Source organism: Schistocerca nitens, chromosome 3, assembly GCF_023898315.1.
Source record: "Schistocerca nitens isolate TAMUIC-IGC-003100 chromosome 3, iqSchNite1.1, whole genome shotgun sequence".
NCBI lineage: Eukaryota > Metazoa > Arthropoda > Insecta > Orthoptera > Acrididae > Schistocerca > Schistocerca nitens.
Window position 1 is genome coordinate 339943936 of NC_064616.1, and position 24036 is coordinate 339967971.

The following is a 24036-nucleotide window of genomic DNA, read 5'->3' on the forward strand; positions in this document are numbered from 1 at the left end:
GAACGATTGTGTCATTCACTGCCACGTGACGTCATTTGGATGATGTATGGAGTGGCGTGTGGTTAGCACACACTCTTCCACAAGTTCTAAGCTTTAGAATCGTTAAATCCGCTAGTCGTCATTCAACAAGTTTCTCTGTTGGCCTCACGACAAGAGTACACTTTGTTACAGCCCTTCCACAAAGGAAAAACCCGAGGCCGTTCTGGTGTTAACAAACGAAAGATTAAATGTAATTGAGGGCTTCGTGTATATTTCTGTTAGAAATAGTCTATCTGGTACCGAAACTCAAGAAGAGTGTTCCTGTGAGATATAACGGGTAGAGGTTATATTTGACAATCGGAATACGTTAATAATTGGCTTATTTCACCGACGCCCAGACTCAGATAGATGATGGGGATGCAGAAAGTTTCAAATAAACCTTACGTATCAAATCAAATAGATATCCCACTCATACGGTTACAGTTATTAGTTCAGGAGCCCCCTCGAATTGCAAATGTTTGCGAAAGCATACTTGACCCCTTAGTAATAAATAGTCCCGATCAAACAGAGAGCATCATAAACGACACACTGATTAGTGACCACAGTGTTGACGCAGCGAGACTGAATACTGTAACATCCAAACCTACGAAAAATAATCACAAAATATGCCTATTTAAGAAAAAGCAGAAAAAATTTCTGTTCACGCTTTCCTAAGAGACTATATATATATATATGTGTGTGTGTGTGTGTGTGTGTGTCTGTGATAGCTGTTCTTTCGGACACTTCCAAAAGAACACTCACCAAATTCATATTGCGAATTCCCTATAAGGAAACTATGTGTTCACACAGAGTACGGATTCACAAAATGTATATAGATTTCCAGAAGGTGTTTTACATTGTTCCTCACAAGAGACTTCTAATCAAATTGCGTGCCTAAGGTGTATCGTCTCATTTGTGCTACAGGATTCGTGATATCCTGTCAGAAACGTCGCAGTTCGTAGTATTTGAAGGAGATTCATCAAGAAAAAACGGAAGTGGTATCAGGCGTTCCCCAAGGAAGTGTTATAAGCCTTATGCTGTCCCTGATCTATGAGTCTATAATGACTTAGGACAAAATATGAGTAGCCATCTTCGATTGTTTGCAGAAGATGCTGTCATTTACCGTCTAGTAATGTCGTCAGAAGGTCAAAACCAAACCCCAGCCATACGATTAAATAACTAAATAAACCCGGCATTTAGATTCATAGTTTTATTCTTAAGCAGATGAACAGAAAAGTAAAACTTCAACATAGTTCCAACTACATGTAAGAAACATTTCTTTCACTCACCAAATTAGTTTTACTAAATTGCGTTATACAGTTCAGACTTTTTTGATTCATATCAGGTGAAGAAAGGATGAGGCGCTACTACACATCCTAACAAAAAGCCTCCGCTGCCTTGATCTCAGAGTGAAATACCCAGCAGTTCAAGCCACATGTATGGTTTAACAACAGTACTGAGCAATTATTAACGGACGAAAAATTCTAAAAGTAAGTTTACGATCACAAAAAAAGTTTTTCTAAAAAAACCTCTCTAAAATTTTAGAACTATCAAATGTTTATTTTCGAAAACATTTTACAATGTCCAGACTTTTAAAAGGATTCCATATTAAAGTTTGATAAGTGAAATTTCCCTCTTAACTAAATAAATAGAAGAAGAGAATAACATCATTTAGAAAACAGTTAATATTAGGCAATTAACCTAAGAAATTATTACATTTTCGATTAAATTCAACAATTAACTTGCTAAGAAGTGTCTCACAATGAAACACCTGAAATCGTAAGAAAATACCTTGAATTTCTGATGAGCATATGTTTAAAATTTTACTTGACAAATTGTGAAATTTATGGGCCACAGGCGCTACAAACGGATACATGAGCTAGCCGTGCAGTTAGCCGTGAGTAGGTCGGTTTTTTCCTCCACAGAGTCGGGTTAGTGTAGCTTCATCTTTTAGCACGCGCCACACCAGCCACTCACACTCTCTTAAATTCAGTTGCAACGAAAAGAATTGGCGAAGTAAGGGACATAGGTCAGACTTCAGCTCATGGCCTCTCAACACATGATGAAAGTTTCAAAGGTCCAGTCTCTTAACATGTCAAGAACTGATTACAAAAAAAGGCTTAATCAAAGATTTTTCAGGAGAGCGAAGAAATGCTATAAATCATTTTATATCATATCGTTCTCAATTGCATATTTTATATTGCATCCTACAAGGAAAGGATTTCAAAGTACAGTCCTCACCCTACACATGATGTTTTGTCAGAAAATTTAGCGAGAAGAAGGGAAGAATGCCTCGATGGCTGCACGAACTATACTTTATTAAACTCGTGGTGCGCCAATATATTACAGAGAAAAAAATTAAGTTACATTAAAGATGCGTAGAAATGAAGAAATCAAATTTTCAGTGCTCAGTATTGCTACTGTTATCCAATTAAGTCATAGCTAGTTTGGTCGAACTTCTTGTTCTCGACAAGCAATCAGTGATCTGAAAATTTTTGGGCTTCCACTCGAAAAAAGAGCTAGAACGGCCTGAGCTTTTGGCTTAAGATTAGATAGCTGTTCTATGTGGACTGATTAGTCTGTCCAATACAAAAATTAAACCCTTGGTCGACTCTTATTTGTAAATTCAGTGTCCCTTCAGTTTATGTTTTCTTCACAGGTAGTTTGAAGTTGCGATACCAGATGTGAGGGAGGAGAAGTGAAGAATGCTTCCCAGTCATCACGTACTTCAATGATTTCATTCTGTTTCTTACGTGTAATTAAGGAGTAATCGTAATCGTTGTCCAAAGTACAATTACCCAACATGGGAAAGAGACAGAATGTTCTGTTGACCACAGAATATATAGAAAGCACAGAAGGAAGTTTTAATTCTGAAATCACAGTCATATTGCTTTCCAAATGTTACGTGTAACCAATGAAACAAGGGAGACTTCATTTCTACAGCACCATTCTGTCAACTCCTTCATGACGCGTGAACGTTGTAGATTCACCAATGCAGAAATTCTAGATGACAAAAATATAATATCATTCCCGTCTTTCAGAAAATATTCCATTTGTTAGGTGACATACGTGAAGGTTTTTCATTTTCAGGAGTCAGGTAGCGGATGGAGAACACAGAAGAATGGATGAATGTAGGGTAGCTTTCTGGTTCATGCAGTGTGTGGATATTTAAATGAACGTTTCGACGGCCGGGTAATTGGCAGAGGTGTTCGTAGGACATGCCCCACTCGATCACCAACCTCACGCCACAGGACTTCTTCCTGTGGGCATACTTCACGGTACTAGTTCACACACCGGGACGCGAACCACCTAGAAACGAAGAGGAATTAATGGATCGCATTCAGCATGCCGCCAATCACATCAGAGCAATGCCAGGAATCTTTGAAAGAGTTCGGAGAAACACCGTTCGGCGTTACCAAGCTTGTGTCGCGTCAGAGGTTCTCCCGTTCGAGCACCTACTTTAAGTAACCAATGCCCTGGCTACAAAAAAAGGCCCTTTTCAGGGCTGAAACAATTTGTAAAAGACTTTCTGTACGTGAACTTACAGCTGTTGACGGGTTTGTTCCCGGTACGTCTTATCATGAAACTACAATGGATGTGTCGGGACCACAGAGTGGAAGGCTGGCGCGCTACCACCGAGCGTGCGGGTTGCTTAGGTACATCGCGAACTCCGACAAGCAATGCATTCGCGGTCATGCGTTGTCCAGAGCATGAGGCAACAGGGCAATCCCGCGGCCAATCGGAGCGCGTGGCGCCAAGTTTCCGTACTTTAAAAATTGTGTGTTGTCGACCTACAAAACATTATACACTGTTTGAAACAGAATATCTCTTCTTTAATTAAAGGAAACAGAAATAAAATTTTTACGAGTATTAATTTAGAAGGCGGTGAAAAACATAACAATGTCGTCTTTTGTTTCAGGATTGTCAGCAAACATGACGTTATTGTTTCAACCACGGAAATGGGTGCTAAAGTGTTTCTGGAAAACAGAGAATGTGAGTGCAGTACGCCGACATTGGAGAGTTGAATCTAAAACACCACCACAGACAAGAGTAACTGTTACAAGAATCAGAGATACGTCTGAAGTCCAAGGAAGGGTGCACGATATGCAGAAGGGACATGCTAACGAAAGAGAAGATCAGCAGACAATGAGAGTGTTGATGCAGTAATCCAGGCACACACACGATCCCCAAAGAAATTTGTGAGGCAATGCTCTGGGGAGACTGGGATCTGCAGGAGAGTTCATAGAATTTTGCAGTCTCAGAACTTTAAGCCTTACATTCCTACACTTATCCATGTTCTTAACGAGGATGATCCTGATAGGCGAAGAGAATTTTGTGAGGGGTTCATTAACAGATGTGAAGAAGAGCAACGTTTCCAAGATTGAATTCTTTGGTCAGATGAAGTGACGTTTAAACTTAATGGAACAATTAACCGCCGTAATTCCGTGTACTGAACCAGGGAGAATCCATACGTAACCGAGCAAATGCATGTTAAACTACCAGGAGTAACAGTTTGGTGTGGTCTGTCTTCTAGAGGGTTAATCGGGCTGTACTTCCTTTACAGCACTGTCACGAGGACTCGTACTTGGGAATGATAACTCCTGGCCTTTGCGTTGTGTTTGGAAATGAAAATTATTACTTTCAACAGGATGGGGCGCCAACTCACTTTCACCTAGATGTGAGGACATTTCTCAATCGTACATTCCCTGGCAGATGGATAGAACGAAGAGGGAGTGTGGAGACCATACACACTGGATGATCATAAAGAGCAAATTGAACAAGAATGTGATGCTATTCCGTTGGAAACAATAAATTTGACATGTCGCTAAGTCGTAAGTCGTTGTCGACGGTGTGTTGCGATGGACAGGCACCACTTTGAACATGTACCACCTTAAATCGGACCATGAGACACTCAAATTGTATTTTTAACCCCTTTTACTAAAGAGATGTTCAGTTTCAAAGAGTTTATACATTATTTTGGGAATTTTTTACACGATACACTAATAAACATTCAGACAGACATACACAAGGAAAAGTTCTGCTGAGCTGTGAAAAGTTTTTTTTTTTATTGTGGTCACTTTTAAATACTATGTAAACCAATCGACAAACTGTTTCTTCCGTGTCCACTCTAAGAAATAAAATAAAAAAAAGACGCACCACAAACGAACATTCCGAATTGGACGGAAATCGGTATATTTGATGCACGTGTACAGACAAACAAATGATTACAATTTCAGAAAAATTATATGACTTATTTGATACTTATGGGAGTAGCTATTCGGCTTGGCACTGATTGTTAGGGTTGTTGGATGGCCTCCTGAGGGATAATTCTCAAATTATGTCCAATTGGCGCATTATATCGTCCAAATCATGAGATTGTAGGAAGGTTCTGCCCATAATCCTCCAAACATTCTCAACTGGGGCGAGATGCGGAGACCTTGCAGGTCAAAGTAGGGTTTGGAAAACATGCTGACAAACAGGAGAAGCTCCCTCCATGTGCGTGTGGGTATTATCTTACTGAAATATATGCTCAGGGTGGCTTGCCATGAAGAGCAACAAAGCGGGGCATAGAATATGCGAGTAGTCTACGTACCGCTGTGGTGTAAGGATAAAGCGAATGACAACTTAACAGGTCCTGCTACGAAAAGAAATTGCACCCCAGACCATCACTTCCGGTTCTCACGGCACATGGTGGGCTACAATAATGTTGGAATACTACCGCTGACATGTCTTCGGACTGGAATCAAGTTGACTGCAGTCGACAGACATTTTCGTTATAAGCTCTTCCTTTTGTGGAAAACTTCAGGCTGATCTCGTTTAATACTCCAGCGATAGTCTATCATCATATTTTTGTCCCATCTTCCTTGATAGCGCTCTTCCATAGAGTTCAGGTCCTGATGGAGCAGTTCACCTTGCTCCTTACTAATGTCTGTTAAATTGTCACGGAATTTATCACAAAGACTGTATAGGTTTGACACTCGTATTGCCTCTCGGTACACGAAATGCTAACAACCTATCAGCTATAAGACTTCCATGGTTAGCTTCTTTTTTATTACTAACGATGTTTCGATTACCGCCACGAATCACAACGATGCAGCCCTTTCTTTGATGTCCGTCTTTGTGATAAATCCCATACAAGTGCATGTATCTGGGGTCCATTAAACGCTTGTACCTTGACGCACTGACCGCATATTGGAATAATTAACTGTCTCTATGGCTCAATTGGTTCAAATGGCTCTGAGCACTATGGGACTGAACATCTGAGGTAATCAGTCCCCTAGAAATTAGAACTACTGAAACCTAACTAACGTAAGTACATCACACACAACCATGCCCGAGGCAGGATTCGAACGTGCGACCGTAGTAGTCCCGCGGTTCCGGACTGAAGCGCCCAGAAACGCTCAGCCCACGCGGCCGGCCACTGTCTCTATCTAATGTCTTAACAAATTGTTCAAGCAAAACCAATTGTATATGGAGTGGAGGGAAAATTATTTTTTCTTGGCCGACTATTGAATCATTGACAACATGTGGCATACCTTCTTGCAGAGACTCACGTATGGGCCACTCCTTCTGTTTCCAGTGGCTATCTCATGCTCACCTGCCCCACATTCAGGTAAAGCTGAGATAATTTTTAAATTCTCTCTCTCTATATCTAGCAGCGAATTAACCATTTTGAGGTATATACACATTGTCCAGTTGTACTTCTGATATGTTAGTACGTTAATCAGACTCTTCAAGTCAATATGCTCCTCTCATTAATACACAGAATTTCTAACTATAACAGGTGCACAGACACTTCCATTACGTAATAGTACACACTTCAGAGTGCGTTTTGAACTGTCTACAAATAAACTACAGTCATCTAAACTGTAAAATGTAATAGCTAATTCCTAGAGAAGATCCGAAACACTAGGGCAATAAACTAACTTACTTTTCTCTCTAAAGTATCAAAGAAAGACTACTTCCTGCTTTCTGTAATATCACACTTTTACTGTATCACTCGTAAACATTCCTCTTGAAATCTAGAAGCTAACACTTCAGCTGCAAGTTTGGAGAGAGACCTAAATTCTCTCCAAGCTCGTACGTTCCATGACTACTTCATGGAGATCTTGCTTAATACTCCAGCAACAATCTGTCGACATATATTTCTTCTGTCTCCCTTGTAAGCAATTAATCTCAACGCAAACAACTAAGATAGAAAACCACATGAAAACCAGAAAAGCGGAGCGAAACCAGTTCAAGATTTGAAATCGGTAGATCAAAAACATTAAGAATCAATAAAAAAAGTCTCAAGCAACTGAGAGCACAAAAATGAGTTGACCGGTGTAATTCCTTCACCGTGCATCTTTATATTTGTCTCACAGTGTATAATTTTAAACTGAAATTATATACACAGCAACTTTATGTTTTGTTTCTTCCTCACCTGCTGTTTTAAACAGAACAGGAAGTTGCATTTGTGACTTCTCGGCTTTTGATTAGAACACCACTGAGGAATCTAAATCGTCTGAATCCTACCCATGAACATAGTAAAAATAGTGATTGTTTCTCGTTTGCCTGATAGATTCGTCTAACACAAAAATCATTCTTTCTACTGGAGGCATGGAAGGAATTTTGGATGTATTAGCGCAATAAATAGAGGGTATTTTGCCAATGTCTTAAGTCAGCCTCTATTACTATTTAACTTGGATATATATCGATTCCACTGGGGAGAACGTTCAGAGCCTGAACTACGGGATTTTGTTGTATCAGATCATTGTGGGAAACTATACCAGCGTCGTATTTCGGCAGCTGTTAATCTTCAATCCTGACGGTGTCTGCGGGACGTCGTATTTACGGGCGCAGAACTTGAATCAGGAAGACAAGAAGATCAGCGACAGCTTCTCTAGCATAAACATCGACGGCTTAACATGTAGTAGTGAAGTGAAAAAGTGTGAAACTTTAGGGCGAAAACATGTGAAAAGGTTGAAATATGAAATAAACTAAAGTTGAATGAGAGAATGTATCTTATAAGAGAAGTAAAAGCTTACAGTTAAAACGAGTACCAAGAAGCGAAAGAATCATAACTAAACTACTAATGATTGCTACGTTTCATGTTTACAGTGCCAGTTAATTAACATGTCAGTCTTGTTTAATTTACATTATGTTCACTATGTATTTAAGTACCTTAGTTTAAGTTCATGTTATTTTCTTCGATGCCCATGCTGCTTCTTATACCACCACAAAGTTATTTCACACTTTTGGTCTGACAAATACGTAGGATACGTTTAATTTTAAGTAACACAAAATTGATGTTACTGAATGTACCTATTTACTTGTCTAAAGGCCACATAAGTGGAGGTGTGTGATATAGCTGATATGTTGGCGACAATTCGGCAGCGTTAAAGTTTAAGATATGGAAAGTAAGATTTAGCACAGCTGTGGCTGACCGGCGTGGACAGTGTCAGAAAAGAATGGCCACGTGCTCGTCGACGCATGGACGGCCAGCAGCAGGTAAAGGGTCGTTTCTCCCAAGGAAGCTGGAGGCCAGGATGAGCTTCTGGCGAGCTGTAAGCATATTCCTATATATGAGACATATGCTACAACGGCTGTTGCTACAGTTTCAAACTCAAAATGTCCAGAAGTTAGCACATCCTGGCAGAGACAAATACGCAGGTAATAAGAATAAAACTATAGGAAATATTGTCAAATTGGTAACAGGACAGCCAGTCTATGCACAAAAGCCGGCCGCGGTGGTCTAGCGGTTCTAGGCGCTCAGTCCGGAACCGCGCGACTGCTACGGTCGCAGGTTCGAATCCTGCCTCGGGCATGGATGTGTGTGATGTCCTTAGGTTAGTTAGGTTTAAGTAGTTCTAAGTTCTAGGGGACTGATGACCATAGATGTTAAGTCCCATAGTGCTCAGAGCCATTTGAACCATTTGAATCTATGCACAAGCTACCACAACAGGTAAATTAAGTGACAATGTTTTGACTGATAATTCTCTTGCTATTTTTAACAATCATTTTGTAAATGTAGCAGCAAAAATAAGGTTAACTGGTTCAGTTGAAGAAGCAAGAGAATGTATGAAAAATGGAATTCCACAAAAGTCTGGGCAAATAGAAGTAGCATCAACATCCTTCAGCCACTTTACTTGACTCATAAAAATTCTAACATCTACATCTAAGTGATTACTCTGTTATTCACAATTAAGTGCCTGGCAGAGGGTTCAACGAACCACCTTCAAGCTGTCTCTCTACCGTTCCACTCTCGAACGGCGAGCGGGAAAAACGAGCACTTTAATTTTTCTGTGCGAGCCCTGATTTATCTTATTTTATCGTGATGATCATTTCTCCCTATGTAGGTGAACGCCAACAGAAGTTTTTCGCAATCGGAGGAAAAAACTGGTGATTGAAATTTCATGAGAAGATCCCGTGGCAACAAAAAACGCCTTTATTTTAAAGATTGCCAATCCAATTCACGTATCATCTCTGTGGCACTATCTACCTACTTCGCGATAATACAAAACGAGCCTTCTTTGAACCTTTTCAATATCATCCGTCAGTCCCACCTTATTACGGATCCCACACTGCTCAGCAATACTCCAGAATAGGGCGGACTACTGTAGTGTAAGCAGCCTCTTTAGTAGATCTGTTGCACCTTCTAAGTGTTCTTCCAATGAATCACAGTCTTTCGTTTGCTCTAACCACAACATTATCTATGTGATCGTTCCTACTTAGGTTATTTGTCATTGTAATCCATACGTATTTAGTTGAATTTACAGCCTTCAGATTTGTGTGACTTATAGCGTAGTCGAAATTTATCGGATTTCGTTTAGTACTCATGTGAATAACTTCACACTATTCTTGATTCAGGGTGAATTGCCACATTTCGCACCACACAGGTATCTTATCTAAATCATTTTGTAATTCATTTTTCACATCTGATGACTTTACAAGACGGTAAAAGCAAGCATCCTATGCAAATAATCTAAGAGGGCTTCTCAGATTCTCTCCTATGTCATTAATATTGTCTCAGAGGAAGTTGAGTTGCACAGTCACCGTGGTGTAGTGGTTATGATACTAGACTATTGTATGGAGGGCCGTCAGTTCAGAACTAGTCTAAACTGTCAAATTTAAATTTCTGTATTCGGTTCGAGTAAATTCTAGAAGTATCCACAAATTTCAAGAATCACTGTACTGGAATGTTCTGTAACTGTGTATATACCGTATGTGTTCTGGCCGGGCCGGCCGCGGTGGTCTAGCGGTTCTAGGCGCGCAGTCCGGAACCGCGCGACTGCTGCGGTCGCAGGTTCGAATCCTGCCTCGGGCATGGGTGTGTGTGATGTCCTTAGGTTAGTTAGGTTTAAGTAGTTCTGAGTTCTAGGGGACTTATGACCTAAGATGTTGAGTCCCATAGTGCTCAGATCCATCTGAACCATTTTTTTTTTTTTTTTTTTTGTTCTGGCCGGAGGCAGTTCGCTCCGCGCTCTTGTATGTGCAAGTGCTGAATAAACCTTCGTTAACTGAAGTTAGTGTTCTTCATTCATATAACTACACCTTCTTCTACGTGACAATACAGATCAGGAACAATAGCGGGCCAATAACACATCCTTGGAGAACGCCGGATATTCCTTCCGTTTTACTCTATGACGTTCCGTCTATTACTACGAACTGTGACCTTTCTGACAGGAAATCACGAGTGCAGACGCACAACTGAGGCGATATTCCACAGGCACACGGTTTGGTTAGAAGACACGTGTGAGGAACGGTGTCTAAAGCCTTCTGAAAATATAAAAATATGGAGTCAATTTGACATCCTCTGTCGATAGCACTCAGTACTTCATGAGTATAAAGAGCTAGTTGTGTTCCGCTAGAACGATATTTTCTGAATCCGTGCTGACTTTGTGTCAATATATCGCTTTCTTTGAGGTACTTCATAATGTTCGAATACAGTATATGTTCAAAAACCGTACTGAAACTCGATGTTAGTGATATGGGCCTGTAATTCAGCGGATTACTCCTATTTCCCTTTTTGGCTATTGGTGTGACTTGAGCCATTTTCCAGTCTTTAGGTACGGAACTTTCTTTCAGCGAGCGGTTGTATATAATTGCTAAATATGGAGCTATTGCATCTGCATCCTATGAAAGGAACCTGATTGGTATACCATCAGGACCGGAAGCCTTGTCTTTATTAAGTGATTTAAGTGGCTTTGCTATACCGAGGATATCAACTTCTATGTTTCTTGTCTTCGCAATTGTTCTTGATTGACTTTGTTGGCACTGTCATCAGTGACTTCACCGTTGTTATCGCACAGTGAAGGTACTGATTGCGTCTTGCCACTGGTGTGCTTGATATATGACCAGAATCTCTTTGGGTTTTCTGCCAGATTCCGAGACAGAGTTTCGTTGTGGAAATTACTAAAAGCATCGCGCATTGAAGCACGCGCTATATTTCGAACTTCTGAAAAAGTTAGCCGATCTTGGGGATTTTGCGTTTTTTCAAATTTGGCATGCTTTTTTCGTTGCTTCTCCGACATCGATCTAATCCGTTTTGTGTACCATGGGGGTCAGTACCATCCCTTATTAAATAATATGGTATATATCTCTCAATTGCTGTCGATACTATCTCCTTGAAATCATTCCACATCTTTTCTACGCTTATGTGATAAGATCGGAAGGAGTGGAGACTGTCTCTTAAAATGGCGTTAAGAGCATTTTTATCAGCTTTTTTTTTAAGTAGATGTACTTTCCGTTTCTTTTTCATGGTTCTGGGTGTTACGGTAATCAGCCTAGCAGTAACTGCCTTGTGCTCGTTATTCCCTGTATTCGTCATGATACTCCCTATTTGTGGAGGATTATTTATTATTATTACATTAGGATTATATATTATAAAAGACTGAAGCTCATGTGATGTTGATGGAATTTCCAAAAGAATCCTGAAAAGTTGTTCCATCTCAATAAGTAATGTCCTTAATGATATATGCAACGCATCAATGATACTGGAAAATTTTCCAGACACGATAAAATATGCAATTGTTCAACATCTTCATAAAAAGGATGATAAGACATACTTATACAATTATCGTTCAGTTTTATTACTGACATCATCTGCTTTCGGATTCCGGAACAGTTGCTCGGCTGAGAATATTATTACATATTCATTCTTAAAATAATACAACATCTATTTTATTTCGCTGAAATCCGCTGACAAACGGGTGAGGATCCCCCTGCCAGCCACCTGGGACGTGCTACGTCGGAGTATGACCTCTCCGTCTACCATAACAGCTTAGTAGGGTCGAAGATTTCTAAATCTTATAATATTAAACGTTACATCTATGTGAAAATATGTGTAACATTTCCTAGCCTTATAATACTACGTACTTCTGACACAATTAAAGAAGGAAATGACAAGAGATTTGTTACAAACGTCACATGAGAAGCAGTGGCTGATACTGAGCTGGTACATGCGTCATGCGAGCGGCATACACAACGCCAACTCATTATTTTGATATGCGGTATTAGAAGATCTCGGGCACTATTTTTTACATTGTATTTCACTTATCGGTATCTGACCGCTAATATTAGCTAGAGAATTGAGGAAATTACCTTTGGTACTCTCCGTTTTGACTCTAGAGGTCGGATGTAAATTATCTGACACTGGAAACCACCCGACGCCTGCAAAACAAAATGAATTATGTATCAAAGTGACTGGTAAATTATTACATGGCACTAAATTTGAAGAGTAAAGAAAATTTGGTTCTCCATTATGTCATCAGTGCAGTTTCAGTATAACGTGACTCATTAGCCTCAATAAGTAGCATATTTCACATCTCAATAGGACTGATTCAAATTAATACAGTATATCGATACAGTAAAGTTTATCAACAATGTAAGATCCCTAAATTATTTTTTACTTTTTTCTTTAGAGGAAATAATTACCGCTGTAATATCGTAATGCAATTTTCAGCAGCTATGAAACGTTTAAGGTGTTTTGAAATCACCACAAAAACCATTGGGTTGTATTTGAGAAGAATAAATTTTAATCGCATTTGGTATTTACATTAAGTGAGCTAATTGTGATGCCATGAAGTGAATTTCAATAAAAAATAATCAATTCGGGACTAATTCTCGTTCTAAGACACTAAGTGACTTTTTCACTTCTATACTGTAAGTTCGGAGATCATGTTCATTTCATCCGCTGAATATATTTTGTGAAATCATGCACGCAAACTGTAAAATATTCATAGCATTTAAATGCTTAAACAATGAGGGTGAATGACCAATATTGACAGCTAGGTTTGCATAATGACAAGTTTTGTCATCATTGTTGTTATTACTGAATGTTTTTCTTTCGATTACATTGGGCGCTAATTAATGAATAGAGTGCTGGACCTCGTCAACGCGACATTCTGAATCGAATAAAAACAACAATCATGCATAACTATAGTTCCCGTCAGCGTGTGGCACTTGAAAGTCAGCAGACTCAGCACGTCTCTGAACAACGGGTGCACAACTCCCGGAATGATCTTCTACCTTTCTATTCCGGGTACCTTGGTATCGTCACGTATGGGAGCTGTGGAGTGGCGTTCAAAGAGTGAACCCTATGAAAGAGAGGAGCGAGGCTGTGTCTATGATGGACAAGAGGGTGGGAGGCACCCAGGACTCTTTGTCTTAGGTGGGGATATCGGCGCTAGTAGCATGAGCAAATGTCCGCGACGAATGCTGCGAATGCAATTTCTTGCGATCGCCACAGTAAACCCAAGGACGGTGTCTGACACGGTCAGTACAGGCCTTCTAAAATGAATATAGCCATTACAAGTGGATATATCTAATGAATACGTCGATAACAATTACAGTGAATTATAAATATGTTCTAGTTTTCTGTGTAGTTTTAGGTCATTTATGTAACTCCTTGTGGTCACACGGACAACGTCTTAGCGATAAACCATTTCACGCACTGCATTGGAAGCATACATGAAATCATGGACACGAGGGCATTAGGAACTCATATTCAGAGTTCTGGAATGTTTTATGGCCAGGGAGACACATTATCAAGGGTCTTTCACAGAATCCCATAAAAAGAAAACCATGAGTGTTGTGTCAGGAGATCTAGGTAGCCAAAAGTGGAACACAGTGTCGTCATGTCATTTATACATGGGCAGTTATCCTTCTAAGGACTGAGCGATCCGTGACTTTGAAAAAGGGACATGCGAAATGCCTCTCTGGTGACGTTAGTGATCACAACGAAGGCTGCTGCTACACTGGGCCAAGTGACATGCAGTAGGAAACTTTCCCAAGCTGCAAAAACTTGTGCTATAGAGAATGTGTGTGTATGGATTTGCATATCATACAAATGTTTCCAGTTTTTCTCAGCCATGGAAAGAACAGAAAATGAAGAAAGGTAAGTTCTTGAAAACACTGCCTTACGGCAGAAAATACTTTGCGCTTTATACTGGGCGCTAGCAATAGCTGTTTACAACGTACCACAGCGGTATAGAGGAAGTGGAGGAGAAACAGGTTGAAATAGGACACGTGCGTTGTATCAGGTAAGGAAACTACCTCAAAATGGCCACACAAATAATTAATCTTCGGCTCATTGGTATCGCTAGAAATTTTCAGTCTTCTCTTGCTCTCTTCGAGCAAACTGTTAGTCATACAGAAAAAAATTAATGGAATATTTCTTTCAGAATGAAATTTCCGCTCTGCAGCGGAGTGCGCTCTGATATGAAATTTCCTGGCAAATTAAAACTACGAACCGAAGCGAGACTCTAACTGGAGACTCTCGAATTTCGCAGGCAAGTGCCTTACGTACTGAGCAACCCAAGGACAACTCAGGATCTTTTCTCACAAATAGGAGACGAGGTACAGGCAAAAATAAAGCTGTGCGCACAGGGTACCACAATCTGTCTTTCGCTGCTATGGGGTGTGGACGTGCTGTTGTTACCGCCCGCGGAGTGTGCGCGCTCGCTGTTGTTTACTTTCGGCTGGCGTCACTTCTCAGTAATGAGCCAAATAGGCTTTCCACCTGCCTTTATGAATATAATCCGGCGCCTGTACGGCGACGCGGAATCGCTGATTCAAGTCAATGGCTCTGTGGAGGGTTCAAATGGCTCTGAGCACTATGGGACCTAACATCTGAGGCCATTAGTCCCCTAGAACTTAGATCTACTTGTACCTAACTAACCTAAGGACATCACACACATCCATGCCCGAGGCAGGATTCGAACCGGTGACAGTAGCGGTCTCGTAGATCCAGAATGAAGCGCCTAGAACCACTGGGCCACACCGGCCGGCACTCTGTGGAGGGACCAGTGACCATCTAGTGCTCCATAACACAGGGCTGCCCACTTTCGACACTACTCTATGCCATAAATCTGGAGACATTCATCGGTAATCTGACGACCCACCTGAATGTTCACATTTTGGGACAGCACACTTTCCGGTGTAGTGCGTATGCGGACTATCTCCTCCTCTTGGTCCGTTCACGGAACGAAACAAAAATTATTCTTGATTTGATATCAACGTACTGAATTGCAGTGGGCAGTAACATGAATGTGGCTAAAACCTCGGCGATGCCCACTGGACGCGGCCCCTCACGTGACGAGTAAGCACCTCTCCCGCGCATACAGAAACTGCGATGCCTTGGTATCATTTTCACCTCCACCGTGCACCGTTCCGCTGCTATCAATTTTCGATGCACTCTCCAAATTAGCTGTACGGCGGTGCGATACAATCCCCTTCCCCGAATCGATTCTTTACAACGTGGCGAATACCTCAGTCAACATATGGCATCCAGAATAGTCCACATCGCACAGGTACTCTCGCTACCATCAACTATTGGACACAGCCTCCAGGCCTCGTTCCGAAACTGCACATGGGTCATACATGTACCGGAAGAGTGGCCTTTTTGTTGTATTTATGCTTATACAAATAAAGATATTATGTTTATTTAACCTGTTTCTGGTTTAAAAAATAATAAAGGCTGTAGAACACTTACCCGCGAAAGGCGAAGGTCCCGTTGTACGAGTCACAGTATGGCACAGAGTTTTAATCAGTCAGGAAGTTTCATAGGACCTTTTTGTGGGAAATTTAATGGGTTCAAAATGGTTCAAACGGCTCTGAGAACTATGTGACTGAACATCTGAGGTCATCAGTCCCCTAGAACTCAGAACTACTTAAACCTAACTAACCTAAGGACATCACACACATCCATGCCCGAGGCAGGATTCGAACCTGCGACCGTAGCGGTCACGCGCTTCCAGACTGAAGCGCCTAGCACCGCACGGCCACACTGGCCGGCTGGGAAATTTAATGTGTTTAATTTTGTTCTGGGATTTGTTTTCGTCACAGGGCGTGTTCTTCAAGTTATTCCATACACTCCGAGTATGTTGTTGATGATCATGTGGGTCACACAAACAGCTGTCTTCAGCCACCATCTTCAAGGAGAGGATCACAAAGTGACCTCAACCTACAGATCGACATCTGGTTCTAATTGCCTTCAAATCGGGGAAGTCAGTAGATCCTGATCACCTGCTGATCCCTTGCACTGGCGAGCCATGATCGCCGGCTGATCGCCGACCAATCGCATTCACTTGCCGACCCCAGTAGCCAGCCAATCGCTATCCCTGGCCAATCCTGCAGATCGATCCCACTCACCAGCCGATCTCACAAAGTGGATTTTTGAAACGTTTGTGTTCCTTTTTGTCTGCTTCATTTACTGCATTTTTATATTTCCTCCTTTCATCAATTAAATTCAATATTTCTTCTGTTACAAAAGGATTTCTATCAGCCCTCGTCTTTTTACCTACTTGACCCTCTGCTACCTTTACTATTTCATTTCTCAAAGCTACCCATTCTTCTTCTACTGTATTTCTTTCCCTCATTCTTGTCAATCGTTCCCTAATGCTCTCCCTGAAATTCTCTACAACCTCTGGTTCTTTCAGTTTATCCAGGTCCCATCTCCTCAAATTCCCACCTTTTTGCAGTTTCTTCAGTTTTATTCTACAGTTCATAACCAATAGATTGTGGTCAGAGTCCACATCTGCCCCTGGAAATATCCTACAATTTAAAACCTGGTTCCTGAATCTCTGTCTTACAATTGTATAATCTATCTGACACCTTCCAGTATCTCCAGGCTTCTTCCATGTATACAACCTTCCTTTATGATTCTTGAACCAATTGTTAGCTGTGATTAAGTTATGCTCTGTGCAAAATTCTACCAGGCGGCTTCCTCTTCCATTCTCCGATTCCATATTCACCTACTACGTTTCGTTCTCTTCCTTTTCCTGCTATCCAGTTCCAGTCACCCATGACTATTAAATTTTCGTCTCCCTTCACTATCTGAAAAATTTCTTTTATTTCATCACCCATTTCATCAATCTCTTCGTCATCTGCGGAGCTAGTTGGCATACAGACTTGTACTAGTGTGTCAGGCGTGGGCTTCGTATCTATCTTGGCCACAATAATGCGTTCACTATGCTGTTTGTAGTAGCTTACCCGCTTTCCCATTTTCCTATTCATTATTGAACTTACTCCTGCATTACCCCTATTTCATTTTGTATTTATAACCCTGTATTTACCTGACCAGAAGTCTTGTCCCTGCTGCCACCGAACTTCACTAATTCCCACTGTATGCAACTTTAACCTATCCATTTCCCTTTTTAAATTTTCCAACCCATCGGCCCGATTAAGGGATCTGACATTCCACGCTCCGATCCGTAGAACGCCAGTTTTCTTTCTCCTGATAACAACGTCCTCCTGAGTAGTCCCCGCCCGGAGATCCGAATGGAGGACTGTTTTACCTCTGGAATATTTTACCGATGAGGACGTCAACATCATTTAACCACACGGTAAAGCTGCATGCCCTCGGAAAAAATTACGGCTGTAGTTTCCCCTTGCTTTCAGCCGTTCGCAGTACTAGCACAGTAATGCCCTTTTGGTTAGTGTTAGAAGGCCAGATAAGTCAATCATCCAGACTGTTGCCCCTGCAACTACTGAAAAGGCTGCTGCCCCTCTTCAGGAACCACACATTTGTCTGGCCTCTCAACAGAAACCCCTCTGTTGTGGTTGCACCTACGGTACGGCTGTCTGTATCACACTGAGGCACGTAAGCCTCCCCACCAACGGCAAGGTCCATGGCCCATGGAAGGGGGAGGGGGCGGGGGAGTGAGGGAGTATATTGTCATACTGATTGTTAATGATGAGTGGAGAAATTTAAATTACTTACAATTACGCTATATTTCTCATACTGTAATTTTTTTTTTTGTCTCGAGTAAAAGTATGAAAATGTAACAAGAATCAGTTTTACTTTTGAAATTTTGCTGACTGAATAAAATATTTAGTAATTTGTTGTAATATTTTCAGTTTTTATAGTAGATGAGATACAGAACAATTAAATCACAAAAATGCAAAGTGCTCAATTTAAACATATTACTTATCATTCTGCAATCTTCCAAAATAGGACTAAATCAGATAAAAATTCAGGTATAATGACCTGAATGAAAAAGGCAGGGTCACATCCTTATATTTATCATTGTGAGTGAATAGTGTGTGGTGAGTCATGAAAAAGAGGTAGTTCTTTCCAGTGAGTGAGCAGCTCTGATCCAAGCACCAGAAAGAACGTTGTTTTTCACCTCCAGATTGTCATGTATGACAAATCCAACGGTTTGCAAGATGTTGATTTAAGAAATGTACAAACCTTGGTAACTGATCTCGGGGATACTCCAGTTTTGGTGAATGTTATAAAAGGTTGATTCCGTACTAGGCTATGGCACCACCCCTCAAAATGTCCTGGTAATGTTTGTTGAAACACTTAGGTCAATGAAGAAAATTTAGCCATATAACTTTTGTTTTGGCAACATATACAACTCATTGACTCAGTGAGTCACACTGACGTTCAGTTAAACACAAAGGTTTTCTGTACCCCATATTCGAATGCTGTGATGGGTTAACCTTGCCGCTTAATCTTGCCACGTATGTGGAAGGTTGCCTCATCTTTAACAATGAAACGCACGGTAAACGTTTCTTCCTCCATCGTTTTAGTATTGTAGTACCACAATTCATACGTCTGACGTAGTCTTCCTGTTTCATATCATTTAGAATTTGAATTACGTGCGGTTTCATCTTCTGTTTCAGACCATTGAATCTGACACTTTTAAATCCCTGATGGTTTCCGTGGACTACATTCAAACTAAAGTCGAATCTTTTCCAGGTTTTATGTTGATACACGTAAAGTGCAGTACCTTTTCCTTAGCACAAACATCCTGCCGATGGTATGTGCGAATTTTGTTTGCATATGGAGGTGCTTGACTGTATCGCTGAAGAAATCTTCTCTGGACTGTGATGAGAGGACAACAGCTGTTAAATTCTAATACGGGGAATGCCCTCCATACTGGAACTAACAATGTTACTTACAGGGTGTTTCAAAAATGACCGGTATATTTGAAACGGCAATAAAAACTAAACGAGCAGCGATAGAAATACACCGTTTGTTGCAATATGCTTGGGACAACAGTACATTTTCAGGCAGACAAACTTTCGAAATTACAGTAGTTACAATTGTCAACAACAGATGGCGCTGCAGTCTGGGAAACTCTATAGTACGATATTTTCCACATATCCACCATGCGTAGCAATAATATGGCGTAGTCTCTGAATGAAATTACCCGACACCTTTGACAACGTGTCTGGCGGAATGGCTTCACATGCAGATGAGATGTACTGCTTCAGCTGTTCAATTGTTTCTGGATTCTGGCGGTACACCTGGTCTTTCAAGTGTCCCCACAGAAAGAAGTCACAGGGGTTCATGTCTGGCGAATAGGGAGGCCAATCCACGCCGCCTCCTGTATGTTTCGGATAGCCCAAAGCAATCACACGATCATCGAAATATTCATTCAGGAAATTAAAGACGTCGGCCGTGCGATGTGGCCGGGCACCATCTTGCATAAACCACGAGGTGTTCGCAGTGTCGTCTAAGGAAGTTTGTACCGCCACAAATTCACGAAAATGTCCAGATAGCGTGATGCAGTAATCGTTTCGGATCTGAAAAATGGGCCAATGATTCCTTTGGAAGAAATGGCGGCCCAGACCAGTACTTTTTGAGGATGCAGGGACGATGGGACTGCAACATGGGGCTTTTCGGTTCCCCATATGTGCCAGTTCTGTTTATTGACGAAGCCGTCCAGGTAAAAATAAGCTTCGTCAGTAAACCAAATGCTGCCCACATGCATATCGCCGTCATCAATCCTGTGCACTATATCGTTAGCGAATGTCTCTCGTGCAGCAATGGTAGCGGCGCTGAGGGGTTGCCGCGTTTGAATTTTGTATGGATAGAGGTGTAAACTCTGGCGCATGAGACGATACGTGGACGTTGGCGTCATTTGGACCGCAGCTGCAGCACGGCGAACGGAAACCCGAGGCCGCTGTTGGATCACCTGCTGCACTAGCTGCGCGTTGCCCTCTGTGGTTGCCGTACGCGGTCGCCCTACCTTTCCAGCACGTTCATCCGTCACGTTCCCAGTCCGTTGAAATTTTTCAAACAGATCCTTTATTGTATCACTTTTCGGTCCTTTGGTTACATTAAACCTCCGTTGAAAACTTCGTCTTGTTGCATCAACACTGTGTTCTAGGCGGTGGAATTCCAACACCAGAAGAATCCTCTGTTCTAAGGAATAAACCATGTTGTCTACAGCACACTTGCACGTTGTGAACAGCACACGCTTACAGCAGAAAGACGACGTACAGAATGACGCACCCACAGACTGCGTTGTCTTCTATATCTTTCACATCAGTTGCAGCGCCATCTGTTGTTGAAAATTGTAACTACTGTAATTTCGAAAGTTTGTCCGCCTGAAAATGTACTGTTGTCCCAAGCATATTGCAACAAACGGTGTATTTCTATCGCTGCTCGTTTAGTTTTTATTGCCGTTTCAAATATACCGGTCATTTTTGAAACACCCTGTACAATGCTATACTTTTTAAATATAAATCCCTGCGCGTACGCCGACTACGGATTCAAAACACTTGAAATTTGCAATTTTTCTTTGCCTTCTCTTTAACACTTATCGACAGTTCTCCATTTATTTAATAGTTATTGCGCTTTCATATTGCTATATTCATTTAGACTTGGTCTGTATAAGTGAGCAATCTGGAAGAAATCGAAACATGGTGGGCACTGCCCCCAATTACCAACTAGTGACAACTACCGCCAAAAAATTATCAATAGTGATTTTAACATACGATCCTTCAGCTGTTTCACCAGGGAGTAATTGATAAGTCATGCAGAATTTAAGTAAAACACTCTGTTTCAGCTTATAATGTATGTAGTAATTTGATTTCAATGTAATTCTTAAGACAATGTAAGAACTGTTCCTGGTAAAAACCTAAATTTCATTATCAGGGTACATGGGTTAGCCAGTGTCGAGGGGTGGCTCCGAAACTGCACAGTTACTTGACTTTTGTTCATGTGTATGACGCTTGCGTTCAGTACAGGTTTTCAACGCTGCCATGTCCAATGAACAATATTCTAGGGTAGAGCTGAATCGTCCTCCTGTGGCCTCTATGAGTCTTGATCTTGGAGATATTTCGGAAACCACTCTTCACATTACATTTGCTCAGAATGCGACTAATTTAGTTTCAAATACTTCCTGTGAAGGACAAAAATACCTCCGATTTAGGAGTCCTCTTCCGTCCCCTTGCCCTCTGAACTTACAGATGATGGGTAACACAGAATGTGTTCAATGTTACGATCATTGTAAGTGAAAGGCGAGAGATACACTTCAAGTGTGCTAACTCCGCTGGCGAGCTTCCAGAGTCCAAGACAGTATCGGCCCAGAGAACAGAACACGAGTAACCCTTCATGTCTGAACCGGATCCCAGAAATTCTCGGTACAGAAGTAGAAATCTGCATGAGTCCGCTCTGTATCAATAATATTCACGAGATTACCATGGCCATCCTTTTTCATTTAATGTAGCACAGCATATTGATATACTGTTTATCTGTCTCACAAGTCGCTACGAACAGCACGTAGAGATTTTCACACCATTCGCAGTGATTGCGTCTGGATGAGGAACCATTCTACGACGATCATGCCATCATGGCTATAGACCGTCCGGTGAGCGAGTGACGAATGAATTACATTCCGCACTTACGTACTCGTGTACGAGTTTCTCTCAGATCATGAAGAAAGTTTTCTTATATAAAATACACTGCTTTTGACAAAAACAACAGACCTGTCAACAATACCATTAATTTTATTCGAAACTTCTTCAGAGGGGTGATTTTAGAAAGTTGCACTTCGTTCATATGGAGCGAGAATGTGATCGCTGAAGTCTGGCAGCCCGTGAAAGTGCGTCGGAATGGGCATTACACACGATTATCATTCTGGAATGCGAAGAACTGCAGCAGAGACTGTAACTTAGGCGTGACGTGAATATCAGCGGGATATTCACCTAGTCGAATGTGGAATTCGTCCTAAGAACCACATCTATGCTGGCCATCACACAGGCCTTTGCCGTTAATCAGTCAGACGGATTCGATCCGGGAGGCGTGGCTGCCTGAAACGCAGAAGCGGCGTTCTGACAAGCGCCGCTATTCGGACCTGTGACAATTAGGTCTGCAGCATAAAAGGCATTGAAGTCAAAATTAATAGTTACTGAAAATTATATTACACGATCGGTCTACGGGTAATCTATACTGCACCGAAAATGATGGAGGTAACCCCCTCCCTTTTCCTCTCACACACTCTGCACGGTAGCAATTTGTGCCATACACTGTACTTCATTGAACAATGAGAAGTGCAGATTTCGAAAACAGTGACTAGGAAGAAGACATACACAAGCTGACAATAAGTTACACAAATTCAGATTCATATCACATCTTTCGCACTATGTGTACGTTCATCAAGAAAAATACTTAATGACTTCATCTCGCAAATACACCTCTACGGTGCGTGTAGTCACTTCTGTTGTTGGACTGACTATACAGTCGTCGTGTAAGGAAGTAGATATACACACATTTACAAAATAGTGAATTTACTACTTGCAGTTACACTGACGGGTTTTATAATAGTTTAATATTGTGTAGGTAGGCAACTATCACATGAGAACGAAAAGCCCCACTGAAAAGATGAATCGGGAATATTGTGTTTACCGCAGTAGGAATTATGACCAAAAATGTCAATATTCTCAAACTACTTAAACTTAATAAAACAGGTGCAAGTCGCTACAGTTCTAACGTTCTAATAGGAATCGGTAAATTCTCGCTTTTTCAACCTCACAGTGATGCGCCACTTTTAGCCCCGGCAGAGGCCCTCTAGAATGAATACGCTTTCCGTTTGTTCTTCACTCGTCCAGATTACTTAAAGCAATCCCATTAGTTTTAATTAGTGGATTGGCACAGATCTAGGGCGGAGGACCGCTGGATTACGGCGACGTAAGGATAACAGCATACAGGTCCAACTCGTCTGATAGCTGCATACCGACTGCACGCTACTGCGGTCCTGCGTGACATTTTTACTTAAATAATGTTTGCGTGCATACTCTAACTATGCCACCGCCTATCTCTGTTCCGGCGTATTTTACAGATAGCTATTTACAAAAGTAACACAATTTTCTTAATGTCTTTGTCTAGTGAAGATACTGAATATCTTCACAGTGTAAACTCTTAGGAAGTTTATGATTAAATTTCAACCTTATTATAATAAATGGAAAACACTAGTTTGCTTTTGCTCTACAATATTACTTTTATTGTATTAACCGATTTTCGGGTTACAAGGCCATCTTCAGACATTTACTGAGTACTGTCACCAAAGAAGTTGCAGTATTTGCAAACAATCTTATTGTCTATTCATCCCCGTACAATTGCAACTTATGTGCTAGATTTAAGGTCATACTACACTGTACATATGCGCCCTTATGTCACAATTAATGGAAATATTTGTGCTGCTGTTTGGTATGTAAATTAGGTATCGAGGAACTTTCGATTACACCTTACGTTGCGCCGTTTCGAGATGGAAACCCATTGCTCCTTGAAGGCATACCTAG